The sequence below is a fragment of the Culex quinquefasciatus genome, chromosome 3 (assembly GCF_015732765.1).
Source record: "Culex quinquefasciatus strain JHB chromosome 3, VPISU_Cqui_1.0_pri_paternal, whole genome shotgun sequence".
Classification (NCBI taxonomy): Eukaryota; Metazoa; Arthropoda; class Insecta; order Diptera; family Culicidae; genus Culex; species Culex quinquefasciatus.
In genome coordinates, this window is record NC_051863.1 from 108,502,673 (window position 1) to 108,528,533 (window position 25,861).

Here is a 25,861-nt window from a genome sequence, read left to right on the forward strand (position 1 = left end):
AGGTTAACGATAATTGCAAAGTTGTCAAAACAACAAACACTGAGAGAAAGTGTTGATTTGAAGAGTAATGGTTATTATTATAAATGATGTGGGTTAAAATGACTTTATTACTTGCTCTGGTAATATTTTCTTCGTTAGAAGTATACAAATCATAAACAGTTTTTTTTTTTCAAAAATAAAATCAAAATTATGATCGCAGTAGATGTCTAATGAGCTGAAATCAACACAGAAAAAATAATGTAAATTTGGAAGCTTTAATTTTGGAAGGTTGAGTATTACCTCTTTTATGATGTAATTTTACCTCAATTTAGACTGAAAAAGTGACATTACAACAGAAAAGTGGTAAAATTACACATTTCCAGAGGTAAAATTACACCTTTTTTCTGACATAAAAGATGTACCCCTTCCCAGATGTAATATTACCATGATTTTTTTTTCTGTGAATTTAAAATGCTTTTTCCTGCGTTGATTGTCATACATATTTAAAATGTTTGGGTTTGCTTAAATGTTTTTTTTTTTGTGAATTCCCTCTACAGCACCCATGACAGCACCGCAAAAAGTTTTTTCCTTCCAAGTAGTTTAAAAAGAACCAGGTATTGCCGGAATTAACGACCGAAATACACAGCAAAGTTGATCCTTTTGTGGACCAACCGGCACAAAATCGCATCGAGCCAAAATTTTTGCACTAAACTCCTTACAAATCGGAACCCGGCCAGTATCCACTCACCATAGTGCGCAGTGGCTGCAATTGGCAAAAGAATTTCCATAAAAATACGTCCCACCAAAATTTCAAACCAGGTTCAGCCGATCTTTTCGGCTATCATAAAAATATTTGACGCCCGAAAAGACACAAACGCTGTCATGTGTGCAGCCGGGTTGGAATTGCCCACGGAAGGCCATACCGATAGCAGCGAGCAGTCCGCCAGCAGGGCCATATTTAGGAGGAATTCCGGGGTGCACTCTGCTCGGGCCATGTTAAGGTTCTCGCCTGTTACCTGCTGGCGATGGTTCACAACTGTTCAACGGACCGCGTCGTTGACATTTTTGTATTTCTCGGCTTTGTTCCGTCGCAGAACCGCGGGATGTTCACACCGACTGGTTGCTTCTTTTTGATTATTTTAGTGTTATTTATTTTCCACCACTCTGGCCTGGCAGGTGTCAGCAAAAATTGCATCCGCAACGGGGTCGTAAAAATAGATGACATATTAAGCGAACGATGCGAGTTTTTTTCTCTCTTTTTTCTTTGTCTGTCCACCATGATCAGCATGTTTTCCCCTTCTGGAGAGGGATCCATTTCAAGGTCACAGTCACAACAATATACAGGTAATTTAGCATAGTACAAAGCTTCTGTTGTCGGTACAGTAATCCAACCACGTTGACCCACATAACCTAAAATGGTTCTTGGTTTCTACGGCACTTGCGGGTAATGACCCTATACAATGGGTCTTTTAATTAGGTAGATCTGAGAAGAAGGAAGTGTGACTTTTGCTGACTGCTGCCTCAGACGATGATTTGTGGGTTGGGAAATCAAAATTAACCAACGGTGACAAAAATTAAGTCGCTGGGTTATTAAAAAAAATAGTCCAAACTCTATGTGTTTTTTTTTTTTTGTAAATGCGTATTAAAATAAGATAAACAATTTGTTCAGTGGACATTTTCAACGTGTCATTAAAAGTTTTATGTAAACCTTTAGGCATTTTTATGGGTCATTCTCCGCCGACTCACACAGCAGTTTCCCCGACCCCTCTTCAATTTTCTTGAAACTTTGTCCTAAGGGTTAACTTTTGTCCCTGATCACGAATCCAACATATCGGGCTCAAAATAAGGGTAATAAAAACACTAAATTACTAATAACTTTTGATAGGGTTGTCAGATTTTCAATCTTTTGGACTCTTTAAAAAGATCTCTTGATTACCCATCCAAAGATTGGTGGCATGGTATATCCGGACAACGTTTTCAACAAAATATCCATTACTGGGCAACCAAGGGCACATTTTGGTCGCTGTTATTTGCACAAGTAATACCAAAATTTGGTATTCCCGTGTTATTTACTTCTGCTTGGGTGATCGTTTAAAACAAACCAACTAGAATTAAAGAATGGGTGATATGAACAGGGCTGCGGAGTCGGGTCATATTTCAAGCGACTCCGAATCCAACTCCGACTCCGGCTTTCTGAGTTAAGCCGACTCCAACTCCGGCTCCGGATTTCCACAAATTGTTGACTCCGGCTCCGACTCTGACTCCGACACCTAATCTGTATTTTAATTATAAAAAACGCATTTTCAGCACAACAATTTTCTGAATAAATTAGAATTTTGTTGTTTGAAAAATTGGAACATTTTATTTAACTACATTAAATTTACATTCATTTTGCCTTCCTCACTGAGGTAAGGCTATAATCCTGCTCTAAAAATGAACTTTTTATTAAAAGCTCAAAGACCCACCTTCATGTATACATATCGACTCAGAATCGAAAACTGAACAAATGTCTGTGTGTGTATGTGTGTGTGTATGTGTGTGTGTATGTGTGTGTGTATGTGTGTGTGTATGTATGTATGTGACTAAAATTCTCACTGAGTTTTCTCAGCTCTGGCTGAACCGATTTCGATCAAACCAGTTGCAATCGACTTGGTTTAGGGTCCCATACATCGCTATTGAATTGTTTGAAGTTTCGATAAATAGTTCAAAAGTTATGTATAAAAATGTGTTTTCACATATATCCGGATCTCATTTTAATGCATGTAAACGATGTCCGGATCCATCATCCGAACCATCGTTGGTTAGGTAATTGAAAGACCTTTCCAACGAGTCCACAACATTGAAGATCTGGCAACCCTGTCTCCAGTTATGACCACTTAAGTGATATTTATGTACTTTTTTGAAGCCGGATCTCACTTAAATGCATGTAAACGATGTCCGGATCCATCATCCGACCCATCGTTGGTTAGGTAATTGAAAGACCTTTCCAACGAGTCCACAACATTGAAGATCTGGCAACCCTGTCTCGAGTTATGACCACTTAAGTGATATTTATGTACTTTTTTGAAGCCGGATCTCACTTAAATGTATGTAAACGATGTCCGGATCCATCTTCCAACCCATCGTTGGTTAGGTAATTGAAAGACCTTTCCAACGAGTCCACAACATTGAAGATCTGGCAACCCTGTCTCGAGTTATGACCACTTAAGAGATATTTATGTACTTTTTTGAAGCCGGATCTCACTTAAATGTATGTAAACGATGTTCGGATCCATCGTCTGACCCATCGTTGATTAGGTTATTAGAAGTCCTTTCAAACGAGTCCACAACATTGAATATCTGGCAACCCTGTCTCGAGTTAAGACCACTTATGTGATATTTATGTACTTTTTTGAAGACGGATCTCACTTAAATGTATGTAAACAACATCCGGATCCGTCATCCGACCCATCGTTGGTTAGGTAATTGAAAGTCCTTTCCAACGTGTCCACAACATTGAAGATCTGGCAACCCTTTCTCGAGTTATGACCACTTAAGTGACATTTATGTACTTTTTTGAAGCCGGATCTCATTTAAATGTATGTAAACGATGTCCGGATCCATCATCCGACCCATCGTTGGTTAGGTAATTGAAAGACATATCCAACGAGTCCACAACATTGAAGATCTGGCAACACTGTCTCGAGTTATAACCACTTAAGTGATATTTATGTACTTTTTTGAAGCCGGATCTCACTTAAATGTATGTAAACGATGTCCGGATCCATCATCCGACCCATCGTTGGTTAGGTAATTGAAAGACCTATCCAACGAGTCCACAACATTGAAGATCTGGCAACACTGTCTCGAGTTATGACCACTTAAGTGATATTTATGTACTTTTTTGAAGCCGGATCTCACTTAAATGTATGTAAACGATGTCCGGATCCATCATCCAGCCCATCGTTGGTCAGGTAATTGAAAGACCTTTCCAACGAGTCCACAACATTGAAGATCTGGCAACCCTGTCTCAAGTTATGACCACTTAAGTGATATTTATGTTCTTTTTTGAAGCCGGATCTCACTTAAATGTATGTAAACGATGTCCGGATCCATCATCCGACCCATCGTTGGTTAGGTAATTGAAAGACCTATCCAACAAGTCCACAACATTGAAGATCTGGCAACACTGTCTCGAGTTATGACCACTTAAGTGATATTTATGTACTTTTTTGAAGCCGGATCTCACTTAAATGTATGTAAATGATGTCCGGATCCATCATCCAGCCCATCGTTGGTTAGTAAATTGAAAGACCTTTCCAACGAGTCCACAACATTGAAGATCTGGCAACCCTGTCTCGAGTTAAGACCACTTATGTGATATTTATGTACTTTTTTGAAGCCGGATCTCACTTAAATGTATGTAAACGATGTCTGGATCCATCATCCGACCCATCGTTGGTTAGGTAATTGAAAGACCTTTCCAAATAGTCCACAACATTGAAGATCTGGCAACCCTGTCTCGAGTTATGACCACTTAAGTGATATTTATGTACTTTTTTGAAGTCGGATCTCACTTAAATGTATGTAGACGATGTCCGGATCCATCATCCGACCCATCGTTGGTCAGGTAATTGAAAGACCTTTCCAACGAGTCCACAACATTGAAGATCTGGCAACCCTGTCTCGAGTTATGACCACCTTAGAGATGTTTATGTACTTTTTTGAAGCCGGATCTCACTTAAATGTATGTACACGATGTCTGGATCCAACATTCAACCCATCGTTGGTTAGGTAATTGAAAGTCCTTTCCAACGAGTCCACAACATTGAAGATCTGGCAACCCTTTCTCGAGTTATGACCACTTAAGTGACATTTTTGTACTTTTTTGAAGCCGGATCTCATTTAAATGTATGTAAACGATGTCCGGATCCATCATCCGACCCATCGTTGGTTAGGTAATTGAAAGACCTTTCCAACGAGTCCACAACATTGAAGATCTGGCAACACTGTCTCGAGTTATGACCACTTAAGTGATATTTATGTACTTTTTTGAAACCGGATCTCACTTAAATGTATGTAAACGATGTTCGGATCCATCGTCTGACCCATCGTTGATTAGGTTATTAGAAGACCTTTCAAACGAGTCCACAACTTTGAATATCTGGCAACCCTGTCTCGAGTTAAGACCACTTATGTGATATTTATGTACTTTTTTGAAGCCGGATCTCACTTAAATGTATGTAAACGATGTCCGGATCCATCATCCGACCCATCGTTGGTTAGGTAATTGAAAGACCTATCCAACGAGTCCACAACATTGAAGATCTGGCAACACTGTCTCGAGTTATGACCACTTAAGTGATATTTATGTACTTTTTTGAAACCGGATCTCACTTAAATGTATGTAAACGATGTTCGGATCCATCGTCTGACCCATTGTTGATTAGGATATTAGAAGACCTTTCAAACGAGTCCACAACTTTGAATATCTGGCAACCCTGTCTCGAGTTAAGACCACTTAAGTGATATTTATGTACTTTTTTGAAGCCGGATCTCACTTAAATGTATGTAAACTATGTCCGGATCCATCATCCAGCCCATCGTTGGTCAGGTAATTGAAAGACCTTTCCAACGAGTCCACAACATTGAAGATCTGGCAACACTGTCTCGAGTTATGACCACTTAAGTGATATTTATGTACTTTTTTGAAACCGGATCTCACTTAAATGTATGTAAACGATGTTCGGATCCATCGTCTGACCCATTGTTGATTAGGATATTAGAAGACCTTTCAAACGAGTCCACAACTTTGAATATCTGGCAACCCTGTCTCAAGTTATGACCACTTAAGTGATATTTATGTTCTTTTTTGAAGCCGGATCTCACTTAAATGTATGTAAACGATGTCCGGATCCATCATCCGACCCATCGTTGGTTAGGTAATTGAAAGACCTATCCAACGAGTCCACAACATTGAAGATCTGGCAACACTGTCTCGAGTTATGACCACTTAAGTGATATTTATGTACTTTTTTGAAGCCGGATCTCACTTAAATGTATGTAAACGATGTCTGGATCCAACATCCGACCCATCGTTGGTTAGGTAATTGAAAGACCTTTCCAACGAGTCCAGTATTTTTCTAGATCTAAAAAAAAAACTGAAATATTTGTCCAAACCACGCATATTACCCATTGCTGGTAAAAAGTGAGGAAGGCATCAACCACATAGGTGGATTAAGTTAGTTTTTTTAAGTTAATAAGCTAGAACAATAATTTTCAATTGTTTTTTTTTCAACTAGTTTTCATTTGCTGAAAATTTTAGTAGTGCAGATTTAAGTAAATTTAACTGAAATCAGTAAAATTCAGGTCAAACAATGTTCAAAGTAGCTATTTTTTAAAGCTTTTTTGAATTTATTGGAGAAGACGTACATGGGCATTGTGTGATCCAGCCCAGTACAAACTTTAAACATACAAATCGTGAGAAAATTCTAAGATTTGAAAAATAAACTAAATTATATCAATTATATCACCCCGATTCAAAGCATTAAAAAACAACAGCTTTGTCGAGAAATTGTTAACATTGGGGTAATCGATATATCTAATAAATTCAATGACTCGTATATGCAAAGTTGCATATGCGCGGCATAAGAGCGCCGGTTTAACTGTCTTTCAAAATTAGTTGCAACTTATTTTCGATATTTTTGTCAGCTTGAAATGTTTTCAGCACGACACTTTGATTTGTTTTTATTTCCATACAAAATGAGCATGTTGCGTTCCAAGTAGAAGATTGATACAATTGTTGATAATTATTTTTGTTAAATAAAAGCTTTCCAATCACAATAAAAATGCTTCGTAAACATCTGATCTATTTGATAAATATCTTGAACCAAAAAATAAATTAAACAAAAAATGTCAATGTTCAATAAATAAATTTAAAATATAAAAAAATGAGAATTAACCTGGTTTATAACAAATATTGAACAATAAATAAGTTCATAAATTATATTAAATTTTTTAACAACTCCGACTCCGGGTCTATCAGAAATTTACGACTCCGACTCCAGGTCCCCAAAAAGACCCGACTCCACCGACTCCGGCTCCAACTCCCACTCTACAGCCCTGGATATGAAGATCTGAAATTTTGAAAAATTGACGATTTCAATTTTTGATACTCACACGAAATCGGGAAAAGTTGCCCCGACCCCTCTTCGATTTGCCTAAAACTTTGTCCTCAGTGGTAAGTTTTGTCCCTTATCACGAATCCGAGGTCCGTTTTTGGATATCTCGTGACGGAGGGCGGTACGACCCCTTTTATTATTGAACATGCGAAAAAAGAGATGTTTTTCAATAATTTAGACTTAATGGTTAACTCAGAATTCCGAAAAACGTATTTTTCATAAAAAAAACACTAAAAACGTTTTGAAAATGCTAATCTAATCTAATCAGACCCTAGCGCAGCCAATCTTTCGAAGGGATCCTGGAGAGTGCCTAGCACTCTTCTTGTCATTTATTAACATTTGTAGTGCGCCATTGCATCGGAATGCATTGAAACAACACAAGCGTTAAAGCGGCCAGGCCTACTGCGTAAAGCCGTATCGCAGAGATGACTCATAATTGGGTTGAGTTTGAGCACTGAGTGTTAGAACAACAACACAATTCTGAATCGACAGGGGAGGAAGAAGCGTGGGGACACACCACCATACGCTCCGAGATTTTGGTTGTATTCGTTAGGAGCACCATGCTAAGAAGGTTTGGTACTCCGGGACCCTCTGGGATGGGACATTGTATTTCCACGAATGCCCTGGACACTATTTGCCGTGGTTATAGCGCCACTGTAACAGTATTCCTAATTCCAGTCCACGCTCACCAAGTCGACATGGCCTAGTGGTTAGCATTTTTGCTTACCAATCCAAAGTACGGGGGTTCGAACTCCGCCTCGAGCGACTTTGATTTTTCGGTCATATTCATCATTTCAAATTTATGTGTTCTTTACTTTCTCGTTGGGAGCAGATGGGCATCGAACCCAGAACCATTCGCTTACAAAGCAAACACCGTAACCAGTCAGCCACGGCCGCTCCTATACTAAAAAAGTTTTGAAAATGCTTTTTATTTACTTATTGCGTTTCTCTTTGTTTCGTCGTCCGTGCTTGTCGCGGGTGACAAATGGCCATGATCGACGACGACCAACTTTTTCAAACATTTTTTTCAAAAAATCGAGATAAATCGTGATGTTTATAAGCAAACCCCTTATGTTTGTGTATAAAAAATTTTGTAATTGTCAGTTCTGAATTAATGAATTTTGTTTAAATACATGTTCCAAATTTTTTTACAGTCAAGTAATGGAATATGAGAGAATTTTTAAAACTTTTTTAGTGTTTTTTTTTTTCAATGAAAAATACGTTTTTTCGGAATTCTGTGTACGCCATTAAATTGGACGTCTAATTTTACATAAAAGTCTCTTTGACAAAAAAAATCTATCTCATCACCGTTTCAGGCTGCAAATTATTGAAAAACATCCCTTTTTTCGCATGTTCAAAAATGAAAGGGGTCGTATCGCCTCTCCGTCATGAGATATCAAAAAACGCAAATCTTAGAAGGGTCGGGGCAACTGCTGTGTGAGTTGGCGGTAGGTCTGCATATATATTTTTATGATTTATTGATTTTAAGATATAAACTTTTAAAAATTACAATAAGGACAGGCAAACTTTTGGGGAGACTGCTTGTTTCAAGTGACGAACCCAACCAACTTTTCATCCAATGATATCATCCAGACCTCTGCAATCTCTCAACCTTCAACCAGTCGAATTGCTGACATCTCTCACGTATCGTGGAAAATTTATCACTTCAGCGAGCTTAAAGTTAGTACAAGAATTCAGCTCTTCACGTACCGAACTAATTACTGCTCGATTGCGTACGAATGTGGAGTCCGCCGATGGATGATTCCACGGCAGATTTATGCCATGAAATCGTGACCACTTTCGCGGACGGTCCCTCCCCGTGGACGAACACTTCTAATCGATCGATTACCGCTCGATTTAGACGACGATCACAGCCGCGATCCCCAACACTGCCCGCGCTGCCGGTTTCAAAACGTTGGGCAATTTTCATTTCAAACGTTTTCATAATGACAGCAATCAATCAATCAAACTTATAATGCACATTGTGCGCAAAACGTCGTCGTGGTCGGCAATTCCAGCGCCTTCCCTCAAAGGGAGTCCCTTGGCCGCAGCGGACAAGAGTTTTTCTTCCTCTCGAGAGCGAGACTGGGGCCAAGATTGGACATTGCAAGAAGTGGGGTGATTTGTTGTTTTGTCCGGGGACAGACGCCGATGACACATTTTATTATTGAACGCGACCGACGACGACGACGGTCACTTTTGACAGGAGAGTGGAGATGAATTTGTCCTCGGCGGCGGCGGCACCGGCTCTGGCAGTGACCAGTAGTGGCATGTCCCCGATTTGTTGTTGTTTGAGGCAAGTGGCCCTCGAGTGGCATCGTCAGATAGTGGCAGGAATTCATAATTGCTTCGGTGGCCGGGCCACGTGAGCCACGAGTGATTGTAACTGAGCCGCGTGAGCTTTGTGCTAAGCCTCCTTCACAGACGCTGACGAACTGGTACAATTGCGAAGGGGTTATTTATCGATCTGGTCTAGTTGCAGTTACGTAAGCTTCCCGGTCTAGGCCTAGGTATTCGATGGCTTCATCGCCAATGTCCGAGGGTTTACTTGTTCCATTAATCTTGATAGCCAGATCGTGTTTGTCAAGAAAACACATATGATATCACTTTAAATCAATCAGTATGATACTACAAAAACCTTGTTGAATAAAAAATTACATAACACAAAATATGACAACATCCAAACCGTCTTTAACCTTCACTGATAGCAGTGAAACTATTCGTTAGTGAACTTCCTCAATGAAAATGCGCACAAACGGAACAAAACTACCCACTTCCAATCCGTTCCGGACGACATGTGTTTTTCCCTGGTTCCATGAAACGTACAACGCTTAATTTCACGTTGTCGTTTTTTTTAGTAAAAAGTACCTTATCGTACCGTCATTTTCACCGGTCGCAACGGCAATGTCGTTTCCCTTCTTTTGTTTCTTCAATTAAGAGCAGGTTCTCCGAGCCTTGTTTCACGGACGCGTACATATCCAAGGTGTTGTCACCAAAAACCGAGTGTCTGCACAAGGTGTGCAATGGGGCTGAACGTCATCAGGGTTTCTAGGTTTTCTTTTTTTTTTAATTTTACAACTCTCTCATTGAACAACGTCTTCCAAACTTTTCAGGAGCATTTAACACAATTTATTGCTTATAATATTTTATTAGTCAAACGTCTGCTGCACGAAAAATGCTGCAGCGGGTTGACAATAATGGCTAGCTCGAGGGAAGGAAAAAAACGTCGTCCCTTAAGGGAAGAGTTAAACTCAAAGGACACACAATTAAAAGGACCAGGAATGGTTTTTTTCTCCTCTCTTCGGGCTGACCAAATTGAATTGCGTCTAAATGAGGCTCGAACACAGCAGAAAGGATATTAACGAAAGGCGACCCCTTCTTCAAGATGTCCTTGCTTTCCTTTCTTTGCGTACAGGGTAAGTCCTGCTGTCGCAGCACCACGTGTCACACGATTAGAAGGGTGGACCTTTTCTGATTTTCATCTGCGCGCGCTTAATCCACCTTGCGGCAGTGTTTCAAATTTCCTTCTTTTTACGATTTCCTTTAATTTAGTTGGAGATAATCTCACCTGACGGCGCACTGTCGTCTTATCGATTGAAGTCCTCGCTGGAACCAGCTAAACAGCTGATTTTGGAAGGCTCGTGCCTCGCGGTCACGCAGTTTAACCCTCTTTTTCTTTAGTTTGCTAGCGTGATGACAGGAAAGGGTGTGTGTGTGCTTTTAGTTAACCAAGGCTCGTTAAGGTGCTTCCCGGTGCAACGCATTTGCACATGGTTGACTCTTTTTAGGTTGAGTTGGAGGGAATAAAAAAACTGGTGTGTATTCTTCAAATATCTGTTAAATATTCCAATATATAACAGCAAAACTTAATTGCCTCATTTTTCTGAATTTGAGAAACATTTAGTTCCCAAAAATATGTTAAAACTCCGTTGTGGGCTAACGAAACTCCCTTCTTTCGTCCAAACTATTTGTTCGAAAAAAATACAGTGTGTTTTCAATCTTATACCCGCTGGCCGGCAGCGAAATTACGGAAAAGAATAATCTCAATCAAACTAGCATTATGCTTACTCTACGTTTTCGCAAATCGTCTTCTGTGTATTTTCGATTTAAATGAAACTTTGTCCTTGTGTTCTTTACGTCAAAGGAAGCGATTTTGCATCATTCTTTTCCATACAAAGCTCCATATAATCTCGTTGTTTTTATTTGACATTTCATTGCAACATTGCAATTCCCAATAAAAAAGTATTTTTCTTGCGATTTTTTTATTCGTCTTCCGAGACTAAAATGTTTTTTTTTTTGCGCTGAAGTTTTGGGTGGGGCATAGACTAATAATGAAAACACAATTTTTGGAAAAAATAATTTAAAATATTTTCAAACAAAAAAAGCAAAAAACAGAATGCAATTTTAAATTTGCAAACGAAATCACGGAAAGAAGGTTTATCGTGAATCTTACTAATTTTCGGTTAAAAACCCTAAAAAAATTGGTTGTTTTTTCAACCACCAATTTTTTTAGCTGGAAATCCTAAAAAAAATTCCTGGATTTGACAGCTGGATCCAGGTCCTAAAAATGATAAATCTAGCTAAATTTTTAGTAAATTTTACTAATTTGCAAGCTGGAAAAATGCTGTCAGTCTCAAAAGCTGTATGTTTTGAGAAGGTCTGTTAGCTATTTTAGCTAGATTTTATGGTATTCTTGCGCGTTTTCTAGTTAGTCCAGCAATTTTTTTTGCTGTTTCAACCATTTTTTTTGGAATAATTTTCAAAATTTTCCATTAATGCCACCACAGCGGAAACCTTTTACCCAGCCTCTTGGCTGGTATAGCTAGCTTTTTTTGCTGTTTTTGCAGGTATTTTGGTTAGTCTTACTAGTTTTTTTAGCAAGATTTCAAAAAAAAAATCATTTTTGCCCAAAAAGCTGCTCGTATTTACCCAGCCTTTTGGCTGGTTTAGCTTGTTTTTTCTTTGTTCTTGCTAGGTTTTTTTGGTTAGTTAAGCTAATTTAGCGATTATTCACACTAGTTTTTTAAAAATAATTTTCAAAAAAAAAAGACGTTTCTGAGTTTTAAGACTAAATAAGTGCTTTGGCCTAAGTACTATTACACGGTTCAATTGCAATTTACCTCCAATTTTTGCGGTCCAAATTTTCATCCTTTTCTCACGCGCTCAGCTAAACTCTGGTGATCCGACGTACTGCGAAGAGGAGCAGGAACCAGGTTCGTTAAAGATTTGGGCGGATTTGGCGGACGCAGCTCCAGCCCGTGGTGGATTCAGAGGAGGATTTGGTTCTCGCGACGGTGCCGGTGATGGCAAGATCCGCACCCATGGAGGATATGTACCTGATGTACTCGCTCACGATCAAAGAGTTCGAGATCATCGATTTTTCCATGAGCCGCTCGCTCAAGGACGAAGTGCTGAAGATCATGCCCGTCCAGAAGTAGACCCGTGCCGGTCAGCGTACCCCCTTCAAGGCGTTCATCGCCATCGGTGACTCCAACGGCCACATCGGTCTCGGCGTCAAGTGCAGCAAGGAAGTGGCCACCGCCATCTGTGGTGCCATCATCCTGGCCAAGCTGTCGGTCATGCCGGTTAGCCGTGGTTATTGGAGTAACAAGATCGGCAAGCCCCACACCGTGCCCTGCAAGATCTTCGGCAAGTGCGGTCCGCTCCTGGTGTGCCTCATCCCGGCTCGCCGTGGTACCGGCATTGTGTTAGCTCCGGTCCCGAAGAAGCTGCTCCAGATGGCCGCGGTATCAAGGATTGCTACACGCCGACGCGCGGTTCGACGACCACGCTGGGTAACTTTGCCAAGGCTACCTACACGGCCATCGTCAAGACGTACGCTTTTCTGACGCCCAATCTGTGGAAGGACCTGCCGTTGGCCAAGACGCCGTACCAGGAGTACGTCGACATTCTGGAGAACACCAGCAAGACCGGCCAGCGCATAATTGAGCTGATTACGGCGAATAAAAACAATGCAAGCGACCTTCACGGGTAGTGTTTTGTGGCGAGAACTTCAAAACTTGGCAATTTTTGCGCGCGGTTTACTTGGATCGAGCTTGCAGCTGACTGGTTTTGTTTGTTTGTTTATGTTTTGTTTTCACAAAAAATCTGTGAATTGACCGTGTACACGATCAGATTTAACTATTCATTTTGTAAAAATCGAGCAGTTAGGTGTCGAATGGAGCACCGGATTCAAGTGGTACAAATATGAAAGTTCTCCCATTAGGAATAATTGAGTGGAAGTGCTCCATTGTGATGCATATTTTTATTAATAGAGTCCTAAAGCTCCATGTCAATTTAATGGTAATTCAATTTTGATTTCTTTATTTTTTCATTGCTAAAAAAAATTACAAGAAAACATTTTACATATGGTACCCTCACAAAGAGTTTTTTGTGAAGCAATGCTGCGAAGTATTTCTTTCAAAATTTATTCAAAAATCCACTTAAACCCTATTTTGGCGTACAAAAAACCATTGTACTTAAAAAAGCTTTATCCTTGTTACAATAATATTAGCTATTAATTTATGTTGTTTTACGTTTCAGATATTTGCATCTTCAAAATAAGTAGTCTCTTTAAGCTTTTTTTTCAATAACGATGTTTAATTCAGTTTTTAATCTACAATAAAACTTTCTATAGTTTTTCTTCCTTATTCCCACCACCACCATCAGGAGGACCAGCTTTAACCTCATTGCTCTCTGAAAAAAAAAATATGTTTAAGAACATTTAAACAATAAGTGATAGTTTAAATTCTTACTTAACGTAAGCCAACAATGTGTTGAGGCAGGTGTAATTGTGGTCGCTCGACGTGTTTATATTATAACAATATTTTTGGAAAAAGGTCCATGTTGGTTTAGCATCCGGAGTATAAGCTGAATTAAGGACCATCGATAGTTTAATTACTCCGTCGATAGCTTCCAATAATCCGTTTACTGAAAAATATCTACCTTGATCTAAATAGATCAGGTATTGCCTATTAGCGCTGTTTATTAAGATCACATGTGGCTGTAAAGTTAATTTGTGTTCTCTTAAAATGTTTCGATATATATCCAACGCCGATTCCAATTCTGCAATTGTCTGAAATAGAAAAACACAATATAAGTATTCAGTTTGTAGTCTATAGTTTTTAATTTTAAGTTTTTAGTTTTTAGTTTTTAGGTTTTTAGTTTTTGTTTTTAGTTTTTAGTTTTTAGTTTTTAGTTTTTAGTTTTTAGTTTTTAGTTTTTAGTTTTTAGTTTTTAGTTTTTAGTTTTTAGTTTTTAGTTTTTAGTTTTTAGTTTTTAGTTTTTAGTTTTTAGTTTTTAGTTTTAGTTTTTAGTTTTTAGTTTTTAGTTTTTAGTTTTTAGTTTTAGTTTTTAGTTTTTAGTTTTTAGTTTTTAGTTTTTAGTTTTTAGTTTTTAGTTTTTAGTTTTTAGTTTTTAGTTTTTAGTTTTTAGTTTTTAGTTTTTAGTTTTTAGTTTTTAGTTTTTAGTTTTTAGTTTTAGTTTTTAGTTTTTAGTTTTAGTTTTTAGTTTTTAGTTTTTAGTTTTTAGTTTTAGTTTTTAGTTTTTAGTTTTTAGTTTTTAGTTTTTAGTTTTTAGTTTTTAGTTTTTAGTTTTTAGTTTTTAGTTTTTAGTTTTTAGTTTTTAGTTTTTAGTTTTTAGTTTTTAGTTTTTAGTTTTAGTTTTTAGTTTTTAGTTTTTAGTTTTTAGTTTTTAGTTTTTAGTTTTTAGTTTTAGTTTTTAGTTTTTAGTTTTTAGTTTTAGTTTTTAGTTTTTAGTTTTTAGTTTTTAGTTTTAGTTTTTAGTTTTTAGTTTTTAGTTTTTAGTTTTTAGTTTTTAGTTTTTAGTTTTTAGTTTTTAGTTTTTAGTTTTTAGTTTTTAGTTTTAGTTTTAGTTTTTAGTTTTTAGTTTTTAGTTTTTAGTTTTTAGTTTTTAGTTTTTAGTTTTTAGTTTTAGTTTTTAGTTTTTAGTTTTTAGTTTTTAGTTTTTAGTTTTTAGTTTTTAGTTTTTAGTTTTTAGTTTTTAGTTTTTAGTTTTTAGTTTTTAGTTTTTAGTTTTTAGTTTTTAGTTTTTAGTTTTTAGTTTTTAGTTTTTAGTTTTTAGTTTTAGTTTTTAGTTTTTAGTTTTTAGTTTTAGTTTTTAGTTTTTAGTTTTTAGTTTTAGTTTTAGTTTTTAGTTTTTAGTTTTTAGTTTTTAGTTTTTAGTTTTTAGTTTTTAGTTTTTAGTTTTTAGTTTTTAGTTTTTAGTTTTTAGTTTTTAGTTTTAGTTTTTAGTTTTTAGTTTTTAGTTTTTAGTTTTTAGTTTTTAGTTTTTAGTTTTTAGTTTTTAGTTTTTAGTTTTTAGTTTTTAGTTTTTAGTTTTTAGTTTTTAGTTTTTAGTTTTTAGTTTTTAGTTTTTAGTTTTTAGTTTTTAGTTTTTAGTTTTTAGTTTTTAGTTTTTAGTTTTTAGTTTTTAGTTTTTAGTTTTTAGTTTTTAGTTTTTAGTTTTAGTTTTAGTTTTTAGTTTTTAGTTTTTAGTTTTTAGTTTTAGTTTTTAGTTTTTAGTTTTTAGTTTTTAGTTTTTAGTTTTTAGTTTTTAGTTTTTAGTTTTTAGTTTTTAGTTTTTAGTTTTTAGTTTTTAGTTTTTAGTTTTAGTTTTTAGTTTTTAGTTTTTAGTTTTAGTTTTTAGTTTTTAGTTTTTAGTTTTTAGTTTTTAGTTTTTAGTTTTTAGTTTTTAGTTTTTAGTTTTTAGTTTTTAGTTTTTAGTTTTTAGTTTTTAGTTTTTAGTTTTTAGTTTTTAGTTTTTAGTTTTAGTTTTAGTTTTTAGTTTTAGTTTTTAGTTTTAGTTTTTAGTTTTTAGTTTTTAGTTTTTAGTTTTTAGTTTTTAGTTTTTAGTTTTTAGTTTTTAGTTTTTAGTTTTAGTTTTTAGTTTTTAGTTTTTAGTTTTTAGTTTTTAGTTTTTAGTTTTTAGTTTTTAGTTTTTAGTTTTTAGTTTTAGTTTTTAGTTTTTAGTTTTTAGTTTTTAGTTTTTAGTTTTTAGTTTTTAGTTTTTAGTTTTTAGTTTTTAGTTTTTAGTTTTTAGTTTTTAGTTTTTAGTTTTTAGTTTTTAGTTTTTAGTTTTTAGTTTTTAGTTTTTAGTTTTAGTTTTTAGTTTTTAGTTTTTAGTTTTTAGTTTTTAGTTTTTAGTTTTTAGTTTTTAGTTTTTAGTTTTTAGTTTTTAGTTTTTAGTTTTAGTTTTTAGTTTTTAGTTTTTAGTTTTTAGTTTTTAGTTTTTAGTTTTTAGTTTTTAGTTTTTAGTTTTTAGTTTTTAGTTTTTAGTTTTTAGTTTTTAGTTTTTAGTTTTTAGTTTTTAGTTTTTAGTTTTTAGTTTTTAGTTTTTAGTTTTTAGTTTTTAGTTTTTAGTTTCAAAATCACGCTGGTAATTTGCAAACGTTGCTGCATTTACTGGTAGTTTAAGCAGAACACTCGGGAAAGGTAAACTTTTCGTGTACTCGGTTTTCTCAAATTAATATAAATATTGCTTTTATTTGACAGGGAATTATAATTCATGACACCTTTGCAGAAGATGACCTTGTACTGGGATCAAATCAGGTAAGGTAGTTTGTAAATAATTATTGTGTGATTGATGTTTGTTGGGGTAAGGAATCATTTCTCGAGTTTTTTTTTTATGAAATGAGATTCTGGGAACTTGTTAAGGAAGAACCATAGTGATAATTTAAAAAAAAATCCAGACTTACTCGTTGATTTTTTGTCGCCCGGGTGGCCGATCCTAGCTCAACATCGTAAAGTGCCCTCGGAGTAGTAAAACTCGCCATACAATGTCACCAGATTGTTAGCCCGATTCCACCTGTTTTTGCCAGTTGCCAAACAAACCCATTGTTTTTTCTGAAATTATCAAAATTATGATTAGAATTTTAAAAAACTTTTAACCCTTTTCAACAGTACTTTCTTACAGCCTTCCATGTATTTAAATGGAGCGAAAGAGAACATTATCACGACCTAGAACTGGACACCGTAGAAATGCTGGAACTTTAAGCTCTGCCGGTCGAAAAAGATGCGACGGGTTTCGGTAAACACGTCCAACCGGTAACGCCACTCGGCGTTCCGCGGTCGTCTCTGGACTACGATCACCGTTGAGGTGTTGCTAAGGGCGCCGATAGAGGAAAGCTGGTTGGCCCGAATGGACCATGGATGTTCCGTGCGATCTTTTCGAAGCGTCGTGCGTCGATTCGTTCCCGACAGTTGCAACTTTGGTGGCTGTTAAATTTACTTACATTACAGTCGTAAATGACAACAATCACTGCAAAACACTTTACAGAATCACTTAATTTCACTTCGCGTCACATCACCTCACTGTTTTATTCTTTTTGCGTTAATTTATAAAACATACAACCACTCAGGATTCAAGGCAAACATGAACTGACAAGCGAATCCGTGAGCTGTCATTTCTACCTAATTTGTCCTTAAAATTTAGATAAAATTTAGCTAAAATAGGAGCTCTTTTAGCAAAAATTTTACTGTCAGTGGAATGCAGGCAGTCAGTTGCTGCCAGCAGAATAGCAATCGGTGTTCCTAAATTTCAACAACAATGGGTCCTGAATTTTTACTAAATAATTAGCTGGTACAACTAAAAAAGTTGTGTTTTAGCCAAAAACGAGCCAGCTAATTGCGATTGTTAAATTCACGATGGAACTCCTTTCCGTGATGAATTCATAGTTTAACTCGATATAGTCCATCGTTTACAAGTTGTACGCATTTTCAATGTATTTTTATTCCAAAAACTAACTTAATCCACCTATGTGGTTTATGCCCCTTATGCCCTTTTTCCTAAAAATTGATTCGGAAATATGTTTAATCTGAATTATTAATTCTTTGGAATAATCATAATAATCATAACTTAAACTGGATTGCCACACTCAGACTCGTTTGGAAGTTCTCTTGATTAGATTTTCAAAAACAGGTATACCTTGATTGATCCGGAATTTGATACAAACAATTAAGTGAGATCCGGCGTCAAAAAAGTACAAAAATATCACTTAAGTGGTCATTACTAGCGACAGGGTTGCCAGATCTTCAATGTTTTGGACTCGTTAGAAAGGTCTCTCGATTACCTAACCAACAATGGGTCGGATGATAGATCCGGACATAGCTTACATACATTTAAGTGACATGACATGAGAAAATATTCCGATAAAACATTTAGAAAAAAATCAAAAATCAACATTGTTTTTGATTTGATTTTTGAAACTGAGGCAGAATTTTTGTATATCGAAAGAATTTTAGTACATCGAAAGAGCCCATTTGCTCAAATTGATCAATAAGGAACATATTCAATGCAAATATACACTGTTGCTTGATAACCCAAACACTTCCGATTAAGACTGAAATATGAATTTCGTTTCATTAACTTACAAATTGTCTGTGAACACCAACACAAAATGTAAAAAGTCAGTTTGAATTATGTGCATTAGATGAGTTGTTTAATAAATTAAAATTACAGAGAAACCTCTTTTTACGCGGTGGCGTTACGCTTTTTGTTTTGATGATTTCTCTTAAACCATGCAATATTTTTGCAAACTTCATAAAGCGTTTTGTAGATCTGAACAAAACCTTCAAATTGCTTTTAAAACATTGCGAAAATGTTGCGTCGCTCCAGAGAAATCGACAATTTAGAAAAACGTAACGCACCGCGTATAAAGAGGTTTCACTGTATTGCTTTTTTTTTGCCCAGGATCACCTTGAATGAGGTGAGATTTTGTTTTGTTATAATTTTGAAGAAACTTTTGCGTGTTAAGTTATGAAATATCATAATCGTCAACCACCTCGTCAACTTCTTCGAAATTCTCTCTTCAACACACATTTACTCAAAAACCCCGTGGTAATACCAAAACTGCTCGAAACCCGCTCAGCACAGCCAGTCCAGAAGCACCTGTCGCTCGATGGTTCACCGGCGTAACGAGATTATTTATTGTGACAGGACACAGCCTAACGTGTTATTGCCGTTGCCGTTGCCGTTGGTTGGCTGGGTTGCATGTGGCCTCGTTACGGTCCACCGTTGTTCATGGTTCCGCTGGCGGTCATATCGATTTCATCGCCCCGGTTCAACCTACCCCCGGCCGTGAAAGCGGCTCACACGAACCTCCACCTGAACTCTTCACCACAGCCCTTTTTATTTGGCAAGAGCTTAAACAACTCCCCACAGAACTTTAACGAGTTTGTTTTATTTTATTCACATCTCTCTAGGAATTTTACGAGCGCCCGAAAATTCTTTCTTCGGCTTTTGGGGGTAACCCCTGCCGGTGACCGCTTACCTTAATGCGGCAGGTCGATCGCGGTGAAAAGCCGCGGGAAATGCAATAAATTAGGCCATTTTATTGAAAGTGCATGATTGAAGCCGCAAAGGCGCGAGAATCTCCTGCGGCGGGAAGGCGAAAAATTCTCTTTCGGCGATAATTTATGGCCACTTGCCCACTAGCTGGGTCAGTTCCACCAGTTCTTCGGTGACCCGGTACTGTCAATGACGGATCTGTGCCCGCACCACAAGAGCGACCTGCATCGAAGTTTTATTATTAATTTGCATATTTGTGTTTTATTGCGATGACAAAAGAGCGCGCTTTATTTAAGTGTGATTTTGGCCGGTTGGACACCTTTTTGGAATGGGGGAGGAGAGTTTACTTTGTTGTTGGATGATGACACTTGACAAAATGTGTGATTAACGCCTTTGGCCATGTATTTGTGACCTTGACTTTGGGGAGGAGATGATCTCGTAGAAAATATCAAACAAGATAAAAATAAATAACAAGATTCCCTAAATGAAATATAAACAACGAAAATAGACAAATGTTTAAATATTTACCGATAAAAGCTCCAATTTAAAAAAATCAATCCAAAAGAATAAAAATTGTAAATACAAGTTTAAAGCTTTTCGTTGCCGTGCTATCTTGTCGCACGTGCATTTTGGGCTAAATTGATTTAAGAACGCCATTTTATGCAGCTCACAATGCCTCACCTTTAGACCTTCACAGATCCCAAAAATTCAATTTCAGTCCTGAGATATTCCATAAAAACCGAAAAAAAAACTCCATGCATTGTTGTCACTTTACATATGAAAGTAGTTTAAATCTTGTCGTGCTATCTTGACACACCCTGAAAATTAGGGATTTTAGGTAAGAACGCATTTGACACACGTACAAGTACAACTGATGCAAACATTTTTACATATAATTTGGGACTTCGGTAACCGAAAACATTTGCTTATAATTTTATTCATGAGTCGATATATATATACGTGAAGGTTGGTCTAGGAGGTTTATTTTTCAAGTGATTTTATAGTCTTCTTCAATGAAGAAGAAAAAATTAATGTCATATTTTTCATTATCTTACGTGAAATTTAGGGCGTCCAATTTTCCCGGGAAACGGGAAAAATATTTTTTGATATTTTTGAAGCATTTATAAAATCTATATTTTCATTATATTTTGTTTGTTTTTCTAGCTTTAATCATAGAATTAGCTAAAAAAAAATAATTGGTAATCAGCTACACTTCAATCTGATCAAGGACAGCAGTCTTTAGATAGTTTAAAACAGTTTTAAAATGTGTTCTTTGAATTTTAATTTATTTCTTTTATTTATTTATTTAGTCGAAAGGAATTTCAATTAATGATTTTGTCAAAATTTCAATGGAAATTTGAGTACAATCAACTGAAATTAATTTAATTTTCAATTTCCCTGCGTTAAGAATTATTTTTAGCTCGTTTGGGTCGATTTAAAAATAATTAGAAATTTTGAAAATTTTCAATATTTAAGTTTATTTCAAATTTTTAATTTTTTGAAAATTATGATTGCATAACAACTGAACTAGTGTTAAATGCATTTTAAAACACTTTTTCCATGCAAATGCTGAAACTGAAACTATGGCTTGTTATTTCAATATTTACGATTGAACGATTGAATTGACAAATTTAAAGTAAGATTTGAGATAATGATTTGTCAAACAATTGTTGAAACACCCATGTGGTATTTCAAACTTTGATGCAGGTATCCTCACGTCAAACGCCATTAACATATTTAATTGTCACTCCAAAAAAACCACCTTGCCACCCATTGAACTGTTACCGCACATTGTGCTACTGTCTGCCACCAACCATCCAACCAAAAAGCAAACAAAAACCTGCAGCAAAAAATACCCGAAAAGCCTGACAATCAGCTTGCATTAGTGAATAAGTTCGGCAGCAAGCCACCTAGTGTTGTTACTTCAGAATTCCCTCCCTCCTCTTTTTTTTTAAGGCGCTGACGCATAAAAAAAGAAGCATATCTCACCATCATCGCCAGCCCAACACAACTCTCAGCTGCTGCAGCTCGAGCCTCACACTCCTCACCATTTGCATTTGAAATCGACAAATTTATTCAAATCTCCAGGTTTCTTCCCTCCAACCCTCCAGGGGTATTGGCTTCCGAAATGTCTACAGGTGCGCCACCAGGCCTCTTATCTCGGCTCGAGTATCTTCCCAGCCTCCTGAAAAGAACCTCAATGAGGAGAGGGTGTAAAGTAATGGGCTTCTGCTTCTTCTTTGATTTTTTTCTCTTTTGTTAATTTCAGGCAACATGTGTAGCAATTTACATTTTTCTCAATGAGCTGAGAAAGGTGCAGCGCTTCGCACACACGTGGAAGAGAGGGACAACAACGGCCGAACGGACAGGTAAGGTTCTGCGGTCAGAATTTTGTCGAGTTGTGCCACTCTTCAATTTCGATGTTTGCGTAAGTTTTTTCTTCCTCAGCTTCTTCTCCTCAAAAAAATGAAAAAAAAAACTTCAGTTTGCTCTTACTCATCTTATTTTCGTTTTGTTTGAAATGGATGACGCAGGTAATGCCTTTCAAAAGAATGAGTTATAAGAGAGAAAGAGGAAAAACAATCTTTTTAAATTATAGAAACAAACATCTTTTGGCTGTTATTTGTTGAAGTTTTCGTGTATGAGATCGCCGAAGATGTTAAAAATCTATAACTTACATATTCAAGAAAAAAACCTTTGGTTGGGACTACAATTCACATTGAGACATCAACTTATTTGTCACTTTTGAATAGGATTGTTCGGTAAACTAAAAAACCAAAACGATTTTGGTGATGGCAATTTCGCAACATGTTACATAAACGACTATTTCGATACTAATGCTGAAAAGTTCAACGTTTCGTCATTGATCATGGCCGTTCAAGGTTAATTGTGACAGACACGAACGACGAAACAAAGAGAAACAAAAAAGTAACTTCAAACCAATTTTTCGAAAAATCGCGGTAACTCTTGATGGCTACACAGAAAAAAATTATGATAATATTAATCGGGGAATGGTGACAGATTTGTGTAAAAAAAGGTGTAATATTACATCAGAAACTGGTGAATTTTTTATCAGTTTTTGGTGAATTTTCATCAGGATCACATTTTTAAACATTTTTTTAGGTTAAAAAAAGTAATATTTAATCAACCAAGTTTTTGACCTTCTAAAATTCATTTTTTTTCGGTGTACAAACAAACCCCTTATATTTATTCATCAATTTTATTGTAATTGTCTGCTCTACAACTTTAAAGAATATTGTTACACTCAAAAAAAAATCACTGCAAAGTAAGAAAAAACACGAATTTATACTGGAAAAATATTGTTCTAAATGAAAAATTGGTTTACTGGGTTATGGCAGATTCGAAATGAACTTTAAATTTCTTAATTAAAATGACATGCCTCAAAATTGTTTACATAGAGCAACAAAAAATAGCAGATTTTTTAAATAAATACTTTTTTTTTATTTCTGGGTACGTCTTCAATTTCACATCAAATTTTGACACCAAATTTCCATATAATCAACATTTAAGGCTGCAAATTATTTAAAAACTAACTTAATCCACCTATGTGGAAACATGTTTCAAAAAATTAAAATCAAGACTAACATTTCAAAAGGGCCAAATATTCAATATTACGCCCTTTTAAAATGTCAGAAATGGTTTAAAAAATTTGAAGATATTTTTTTCGAAAAGACCGGCAAATTTCACGAATTTTTCATATTTCAACATTGTAAATCGGACCATTAGTTGCTGAGATATCGACATTAGAAAACGGTGGGTTGTTTGGGCGAGACTTAGAAAACATCAGTTTTCATGTTTTTAAACCTTTGCATGGCAATATCTCAGCAACTGAGGGTCGTATCGATAAAGTTCAAAAAAGCAAAATATAGAGAATTTTCTCAGCTTTTCAAAAATATTTTTTTCAAAAGTGGGCAAACATGTGCACTATTTTTAAAAAATGAAAAACTGCGACTATTTTCAAAAATGTTACCTACATATGGCCTTAACTTGAAACCGGTGCACTTTATCAAAATTTCACTAAAGTGCTCTTTGATTGCAAATTTGATTTTACATCGAAAAATGCAGTAGAGAAATTTTTGCGACCAATATTTCGATTTTTTGAAAAAATCAGTATTGAATTCATATTTCGGTCAAACATTTTTTGCACAACCTGGAAATTTCTGAAAAGTTGGCATTTGATGTCCTCTAAAACATTTCAAAAAATAAAAAAAATTAAAAATAGTGTTTTTTGCAAATCAAGTTTAGGCCGATGCAAATATTTAAAAAAGTTTTTGTCCCTCGGCCCTGGCCGAGGTCAAGGGGGAGGCAAAAAAATAAAAAAAATATAAAAATTTAAATAACAAGCCATAGTCTTCACATTTAAATGAAAAAAGTGTTTTAAAATGCATTTTACACTAGTTCAGTTGTTTTGCAATCATTAGTTTTCAAAAAATCTAAGATCTGACAAAAACAAAAATTGTATCGAAAAAAAAAATTTTGCATCGAAAATTTTCAAAAAATCTTAAGATTGTTTAATAAACCCAAACATGCTAAAAATGATTTAAAACGCAGAAGAATGTATTTTAATTTAATTTCAGCTGGTTGATTTTGAAGTTTATTGTAAACATATTTTTTTGCCCCCTGATTTTTCGGGCCAATTTTGAAGGGGGGGGGGGGGGGGGGTCACAAAAACTTTTAAAAATATTTGTACCAGCCTTAGTGACAAAAAGTCAAATAAAAATCATAAAAAAAAATTTTACCGTGTATATTTTTTTTCAGTGTAGTCCTTATCCATACCTACAACTTTGCCGAAGACACTAAATCGATCAAAAAATTCCTTCAAAAGATACTGATTTTTGAATTTTCATACATCATTTTTGTATGAGCAGCTGCCAAATTTGTATGGAAAATTATATAGACAAACTAATGATGTTTGTTATTGAAATATTATTTTGTTATTACCATCTGCCCGGGATAACTCGATCTATGGGAGACGAAACCGAGTCAAATACGACCGTTTTGGCCTAAATCGGTTCAGCCAGTGCTGAGAAAACTGAGTGGCAATTTTGGTAACTCACAGACACACAGACATTTTTGAGTCTGAGTCGAAAGGTATACGTGAAGGTGGGTCTATGAGCTATTATAGCTTTACCTCAGTGAGGAAGGCAAACACGTCTATTTCGAATGTTTAATAATGGATGGGGTTGTACCTGCTTTCCGTCATGACATATCGAAAATGGATCTCTGAACGGAAATTTACCCTTAAGGACAAAGATTTACGCAAATCGACGAAGAGTCTAGGCAACTTTTTCCGATTTTGTGTGAGTTGGTGGAGAATTACCCAAATACAAATGTAATAAATTCATGAAATGAAGGAAATCCAAAGTTTGAATCTTTACGGTACCCGGGCAGACGGTAATAACAAAATTCTATTAAAATAACAGAAACTGTTATGGGATCTTCTTGAAAAATCCCTATTTGCATAAGAGTTTAATAACAGTTTATGTTATCATAACAAAATTTGTTATTGGTCTGATATTGGTTGAAAGCCAAATCAACTTTGGAATAACATCCAACTGTTATTGGGATAATCGGATTAGTTGCTAAAATAACAAAAATAATAAAAAAAAATTGTTTGAAGAATAACTTAAAATGTTATTAGTCTGTTATAACAATAACAATCCAATAACAAAAAAATCATAACGACGAATAACAAATCTTGTTATAAATAACATAAAATGTTATTAGCCTAGTATTTTCAAATATCAAACAATTTTATTCCCAAGTTATTTCCGTCTGCTCGGGTAGACTCACCTTCGCCTACCGATCCCTTGCCTCGATGGGACTTCCGATAGCAATGATAATGGCATCCCACGATGACAATCTTCAAAATTTACTGCTTGCTTTTGACACATAGCTGACACTTTGTTACAGGTCGAAGAGCGCAGAATAGACACGGACAACCCCAGCCAGCCAACCAACCGTATGTTAATGGATTCTCTTGTCAGATTTCATCTTCCCAGAACTAAGTATCGACCGTCCGTTGTTGATTCCAACCCTCAACAATTTCGGTTTTGGTGGATGATAATTGACTGAAGATATTAACACCTTCCGGAGCAGCGTGCTTGACATTAACAGAAAGAAACACACACAAAAATCTCAAACCCAGACCCAACCAACTGCAACCGAATCTAACAAAGTGGAACAAATCCAACTTGTGGTCGAACAAAAGAAGGTAGTACAAAGGTATCTTCTGCAACATTGTGATCAGCTGTGGTGTGCATGAGCCTCGTTCCCCGTGTTGTTGCTCCGACTTTTCGCCTGTTTGGTTGGTTTAATTTGAAACAAACACCACCGTCACGAAATCAATTTCATTCTTGACTGATTGGCACGTTCCCACCTTCTTGGAGCAGCGGCAGTTTATTATCAAAAGCAAA

General features: G+C 35.8%; 1 long non-coding RNA gene and 1 pseudogene across 1 annotated transcript; one reads left to right on the forward strand and one right to left on the reverse strand.

Moving 5' to 3' along the window:
* Window positions 1-12,442: 12,442 nt before the first annotated feature.
* LOC119768662 lies at window positions 12,443-13,150 on the forward strand (annotated as a pseudogene).
* Window positions 13,151-13,412: 262 nt separating this feature from the next.
* On the reverse strand, window positions 13,413-17,793 carry LOC119768664. The gene is made up of 3 exons (XR_005278131.1): window positions 16,834-17,793; window positions 13,895-14,214; window positions 13,413-13,835 (listed from the first exon to the last, which is right to left on the reverse strand). It is a non-coding gene; the product is annotated as an uncharacterized LOC119768664 (long non-coding RNA).
* Between the last annotated feature and the right edge of the window lie 8,068 nt (window positions 17,794-25,861).